A 7,560-nucleotide genomic window follows, 5' to 3' on the forward strand; every position below is an offset into this window, starting at 1 on the left:
TTCGTGCCAAGAGAGCTTCGACGAAGGCAAGTCCATTCTACCCTTGATGCATAAATTACCTACTCTTTCTACCACTACCTAAGCCGGGATATGGGTTGGGTTCTATGCATTGTGAGCCGAGTGAAATCCTGCATTAAAGAATATCTTTTGGGTACAAAATGTGGGTTAAGGCAATGGTTTTTCTAAAAAGAGAAATGTTTTAAAAAGTGTATGATGAAGGGTATTCACCCTTATCACCAACTGAGTGGGATGATCAGGGACTCCCTGGTTTAGGGGAGGGCCTAAGGTGATGGCTCAGCCGGGTTAGGTGTGAGCATGAAGGATTGTCCCCTCATATAAGGACCGGTTTGTCATCCTTCACTACCTGTACTCATGAAAAGTACAACCACTCGAGACTGTATGGGCAGTCACTCAATCTGAACTTGGACGGTCTGAGCCCCAGGGTTATGACGGCTGGGGAGCACCGGGAGGATAAGGAAGGGGAATGTTTCGTCCGGTTTGGGCATGGTGGCGGCCTTGTTCCTTCTACCAATATGTGGGCCATGCCTAGGCCTCAAGTCAAGCACACGGGCCGGCCTGACACGGCCCATTTAACTAAGGCCCATCGAGGCCCACTAAATATAGACTCGATATTTAACTAAGGCCCATCAAAGCCCACATGACCAGCACAAATTGGAAAATCTAGAGCTTTAATAGGCCTTCGAGAACCAATACCTAGATGGGGATAGAGAATAGTGATGATGATCATTGTATATGTATTATGTATGGTTGTATAGTACTCAATTAAACACTGAACAAAGAACTGAATATTATTTCTAAGCTAGTTGTAATATTTTTTCTTTCTGACCAAAGGTTTTTAATGTGCATCCACAAAACATCTTAGTTTTATTTTGGTCATATATATTCTATACTTTTTGTTTATGTATTACTATTGTATGTATATGGGCCTATCTAACACATTAAGGCATTTTGGGCTATTTGGGTCAGCCTGGCACACATAACTAATTGTGAGCCGTGCCGTGGGCCAATGACTGGGCACACGTGCTGTCACAGCACGACCCATAATTAGATATGTGCTTTTGTGGGCCATGCCTTTGTGGGCCATGCTTTTGTGGGCCTGTGCCGTGCCGGGCCAAGCCGGCCCACATGTACATGTTTAGGGATGATCAGGGACTCCCTAGTTTAGGGGAGGGCCTTAGGTGATGGCTCAGCCCGGTTAGGTGTGAGCATGAAGGATTGTCCCCTCATATAAGGACCGATTTGTCATCCTTCACTGCCAGTACTAATGACAAGTACAACCACTCGAGACTGTATGGGCAGTCTGTGGCAGAACCTCCCAAGTTATTGGGCCCACATGCACTTGTCCTTGTCTCAAAGACCTCAGACGGTTATGCATGTGCACCGGATAACTTAACAGGATCCGTCCGAGTGTCCCAAGGACCCCGGATAAACCACTTACAACCAAGATCGCAAGATTAAGTAAACACAAATCACACACCAGCATTTTTGCAGCGGAAATCGTATTACCAAATTTTACAAGCTACATCAAGTTTACAATGTACATGATCGGAGTAATTACACTATGTTTTGAATGTATAAACATTTATATGTTTGAAATATATGCTAGCTCAATGACAGTCCTCAATAAGAAGCATAGAGAGTTACTTTAACCTATAAGAAGGCTGTGCCCACCGACGCTTAACACCATCCACAGCAACACAAATCTAATACCTGCAACAACATGGGTTCTAAAACCCTGAGTACGGAGTGTACTTTAACAAGTCTTACTTGACTAAAGAAAAAGACTCTCAAGAATATGCTGGATTTTGGGAATCAAGGAAAGGCTTCTAGCAAGAATCAACTTTAATAGTTTGAAGAAAGCTTACTAAAATGAGTCCTTACTTTCAATATTTTAACGCCAGATTAAATATTAATAGACCTTGTTTGCATCTAGTCTAATTTCATCATCACATTAATCAATACAACATGATTTTTGCTCATTATGATTCCATCCATGACTTAGATTGCAGGGCAGTGACCAAGTCTTCATGTCCTAGAAGTAACGACGATCCTGAATCGATTATACCCAGCTGGGGATCTCAAACCGCATGACATATGTAGCACTTAACCCTTGCATATGTCAACTCACCACCGGGTTTCTCAAGACCAGAACGGGTTCACGCCAACCGAGAGCACAGATACACCACCGTCCAGCCTCTTGCCACGGAGGGTACACGCTACTCTCGCCATCTCTCCACTCCCATTGTGTGTTGGCCTTTCTGGTATTGGTCCGACCGAGGCAAAGCTTACCCATGACGAGGCATGTGGCCAGTTAAAAGGTCCTCGATCAGCATGCCTACATTCCCTATAATCCTTAATCAACCTGGGTAGAACATCACCTATTCCTAGCCCATGTCTCGATTTAAGTACTTCCATCCTTAGGATTGTTTGTGTTCCTTAGGATGAAAAGAGCATTAAAGGGAACTTTGCAGTAAGATCCCACCATGCTCCCAATGAAAATATTCTTGCACGCAGAAGTCATCCTTCCTCAGGATAACCCCTGAGCTAGGCATTAGTGCAAAGAACAAACTCTTTTCGCAAGATTTACCTCTAGGCAGGGCTAAGAAATTTTTGTAAACAATATTTGATACTTCACTAGAAGTATCTATAAAAGGAATGGATTTCAAGGTAGCCAATGCATCAAAGGGTTTCAAAGCAACTCCTATAAACCTATTGCACATTTTTCTAGACTTAAAGTGTGTAAAAATCATTTAAAAACACAAGAAAAGGGGTTGCATAAACCGGGGCTTGCCTGGAATAAACACTACGTTAGTGTTTGTTAGATGACGTCCACTTGGCGACCAGCCTTTATTCTGATACGTGCTCCGTCTGTCCCTCTTCAGGTTGGTCCGACTGACGACATCGTCGTGTGAAGAAGACCACTCCTTGCACCATTTTGAGGTTAACTTGGCTCTTTTCCTCCGCATCACGTGATTAACTAGCGTACCTAATGATATGCATAATGCGTATGCATGAACATAAGAAGAACTAGAACAAGAATAAATAATGCTACACGATAGAAAAGTAAAGACTTAATGGCGAGATGCAATACAACACTCATATAGGATGTCGACATATCACTAAGCACAACTAACATGTTTTTCCAACTTAACTGGATCTAACACAAACATTAAAATAATAAACCAAGCTCAAGTCCTATATCAACCTTAGCTAAAACATAACATTGATAATCTAATAAAATTCCGACTCACCATTATAGGACATCCACGACTTAGAATAAGAATATAAGCCACTCAACTAGTTTTTATAATTATTATTCTAGACTATTATGCATAACACACCAACTAAACAAAATATCTCATTTATCTATAATTGAACAAGTAGAACATTATCATATCACATATAGTTCTATGAAACTTCTTTGTAACAACCCAAATATCTAAAGTGTTTATGCGCACTTGCTATTATGAAAATCTTAGGTTTCAATTAAAAACGACTGATCGATGCTACTATAAAGAAAGGGATCAACATCTTCATGTAGTAAGGATTCTCACAAGCAACACTAAAAGCAATGCCGACTAAACAATTTTAAAAATGCTAATCCCACTTCTTGCATTATTAATTTAATCGTGCCTTGCATACAAGTCTAACAACACATGACACGACTATTGCATAGGAAATATTTCTGCAAACACCTTATGGCAACATATAACACACAAAAGAAATGAGAAAGATATTCTTCCCAGAGCATCGCCACAATATAACTAACCAATCCAACTAACCGTAAAAACAAATTGGCTTACCATAACCGAATCGACTTGGCAGATGTGAGACGACGATGATCTCCGGTTCGAGCCTTTTTTGAGGATCTGGCGAGTGATGGGCACAGGTCTCGCTTCTTCACCACATTGTCCATAAACATAAACAAAAGCCAAAAGAGAGCAGACCCGCTCCCATGAGTCGAGTAGCACACAGACGACAAACACAACAGAGTAGATGTCGTCGAAGGCATGCCCGCGTCGAGCAGATTAGACGCGAGACACAATGCGTGCGACCACAGGCGTGAGGCTGGAAGATCGGCAAGGTGAAGTTTGACAATCGTTGTGTTGCTGTCATGGTGGCGCTACGACGACGAAGACGATGGGGCCGAACGATGCTTCAACTCTTTGCTAGACATTTCATCGAGTAGCCTCGGAGTGGCAGCAATAAGGCTACACACAACGTGGCTGTCCAAACAATATGACGACAAGAGCAAGGAGGTGCCACAGCACACAAAGGGCAGGGCGATGTTTGACGCCAACTATGACGTGCGCGCAGATTATTGGGACTCGACGAGCTGGACAGAGCAAAGAGCCGACCCCACGTGGCATCGACAACAACACGAACCAGCAAAGCTTTCCCGCCGCAAACAGAACGCCCGGACGGTGTCACGACAAACTCCAAAACATTGACAGTGAAGACCTGAGAACAAGCAGGCTGGGCGCCAGAGATCAGGGACGCGCAGGGGAGGGGATCCGGCGCAGGGAGCTGCCGACGGTCGGCCCGACAGCGAGCAGGGACACCAGGGCGCCGCAACGGCCAGGCACCATGGCAGGGAGATGGGGAAGGTCGAGCTCCGGCCGGGAAGGTGCGGCCATGGGTGAGTTGGGCGTCGAGCACAAGGAGATGGGCAGAGACGCGCGTCCATGGGAAGGAGACCCGAGCAGGGCAAGCACATGGCCATGGAGACAAGGGAGGAGCACGGCGAACTCGAAGCCGCGCGCCGGCCAGGGAGCAGCAACCGACCATGGAAGAGGGAGCTGGGGGGACCGCGGTGCGAGCAGGGAAGGAGCGGCTGGGGGATGAAGCCAAGGGAGCTGCCATGGGAGAAGTAGGAGAGAAGTGCGCAGCGACCAGGAGATAATGCCGGTTGAAAAAATCAGAGAAGGGGGGCGGGTGGAAAAAAATCTGGGGAAGAGAGAGGGCGACGTGAGGTGAGATATTTTCCTTTTCTTTTTTTTTTCATTTTCTCTCTCACGCAAAAGTGCCTGCCAAATTACCACGGATCTAAAATTAAGATTTTGAAGAGCCAAATTAAATCAGGCTACAGTATTTAGACAATACTTAATTTGAAAACAATTCCATTAACAATCCTATGCCTGGTTTTTCTTGGATTCCGAGTGTAGTCCGACTTAATTTTGCATTAACACTTTTGTCATCGAGTTCAAATTAATTTGTCCAGGACAAAAATCACAAGACTGAGTTGAGAGAATGCACACGTATGTGTTTGAGTTCTGGTATTTACACATGAATGAGATATAAACAGTCCGGATTAAGACAATTTCGACTTTAATTTACGACTGATTTCGTTGAAGCCAAACTGATTAACAATTATTCGAGTTCGGCTCTAATTACCCTTATCTGCTTTGAACGATTACTAGTAAATACTCCTGATTATCAACCTCGTGCAAGATTTCTCTCGGACAACACGCGATCCTAATTATTTTGTGCTGAATATTTTAGTCGTCGAATTATAATAAATTTATTTGGGACACGGATCGCAATGGTGGATCGAACTTCTGAAGTCGTATTGTATTCGTTATTTCGAAAGATTACTGAAGTCTGAATTTCACAAAAATAAATTAGCGACAATTTAGACAGATGGAGACATACACGATATCAAAATCGTGATTGAAAGTCGCCTAGAGGGGGGGTGAATAGACAAATCTGAATTTTATAAACTTTAAGCACAACTACAAGCCGGGGTTAGCGTTAGAAATATAATCGAGTCCTAAAAAGAGGGTGAAAAACAAATCACAAGCAAATAGCAAGAGTGGCACGATGATTTGTTTTTACCGAGGTTCGGTTCTTGCAAACCTACTCCCCGTTGAGGTGGTCACAAAGACCGGGTCTCTTTCAACCCTTTCCCTCTCTCAAATGGTCACTTAGACCGAGTGAGCTTCTCTTCTCAATCAATTGGGACACTTAGTCCCCACAAGGACCACCACACAATTGGTGTCCCTTGCTTTGATTACAAATGTCTTGGGAACAAGAATAGAGGAAGAAGAAAAGTGATCCAAGCGCAAGAGCTCAAAAGAACACGGCAAAACTCTCTCTTCTAGTCACTATTGCTTTGAGTGGAATTGGGACTTGGAGAGATTTTGATTCACTCTAATTGTGTCTTGTATTGAATGCACTAGCTCTTGTATTGAATGTGTTGGCTGAAAACTTGGATGCCTTGAAGTGTGGTGGTTGGGGGGTATTTATAGCCCCAACCACCAAAGTGGCCGTTGGGGAGGCTGTCTGTCGACGGGCGCACCGGACAGTCCGATGCGCCACCGGACACTGTCCGATGCGCTAGCCACGTCACCCAACCGTTAGAGTTCGACCATTGGAGCTCTGACATGTGGGGCCACCGGAGAGTCCGGTGGTGCACCGGAAAGTCACTGCTCACTGTCCGGTGCGCCTTCTGGCGCTGCTCTGACTTCTGCGCGAACTGTCCGCGCACTGTAGCTCACTGTTCACCTTTTGCAGACGACCGTTGGCGCTGTTAGCCGTTTCTCCGCTGGCACACCGGACAGTCCGGTGCTACACCGGACAGTCCGGTGAATTATAGCGGAGTGGCTCCCCGAAAACCCGAAGCTAGCAAGTTGGACACTACTACAAATCATGACATATGAGATGGTTAATTTTTAGCTATTAAGACGCTTATGAAGTGTCCAAATTTGATGGAGTCACAAAAGATGTTCCACACTTAAGATGGTTAGAAACCGTCTTAAAAGATATTATATAAGACAATTTTTAATTTATAACCGTCTAAAAAGACATTTGTTTAAGTCATTTTGTCCAATAAACCGTCTTAAATTAGTTTTTTATTTAAGACACTTCTTCTAAAGAACCGTCGAAAATACGAACATTATAAGTCACAAAGTATTTATCAAAGTGACTAGAATATCCTATAATAATAGACACTCGCAACTGGAAAAACCATCTTATTTAAAAAGACTGGTATTGGACGTTTTAGAAATTTTCTTATTTAGAAGACTGATATTAGACGTTTTGGGAAGTGTCTTATTAAAATTTAAACGAAATGACTTACATGGCAGTACATTCTTCAATTTATACTACTCATTTTTGAGATACCACATTATAATAATTTGAAAGAGAAATATACATACACATATATTTAATAACATTGTAATTAATATAATATAGATAAGTACCATTCAATATCTCATAAATAAACATTGTCAAATAACTCATACATAAGTGTACTCTAAAGACAAAACTAAATAGTAATTGAAAAACTTGGTTATCAACTGTTTGCACTAACATTGAGTCTAAGTATATATGAATTCAAGTCTCCACACTTGTGCGACCACCAAAATTTGAGTTACATTCCATCTTTTCCTGTAAAACAAATAGGAGAAGACAATAATTAGTAGTTAGACACATTTGAACACCTCGTATATATATTGTGACATATCACAAAGGTTATATAGATGTGTAAAAAATGATTGAATTATGCTAGATTTTGCATCTATCAAAATAACTTACCTT

Source organism: Zea mays, chromosome 9, assembly GCF_902167145.1.
Source record: "Zea mays cultivar B73 chromosome 9, Zm-B73-REFERENCE-NAM-5.0, whole genome shotgun sequence".
Classification (NCBI taxonomy): domain Eukaryota; kingdom Viridiplantae; phylum Streptophyta; class Magnoliopsida; order Poales; family Poaceae; genus Zea; species Zea mays.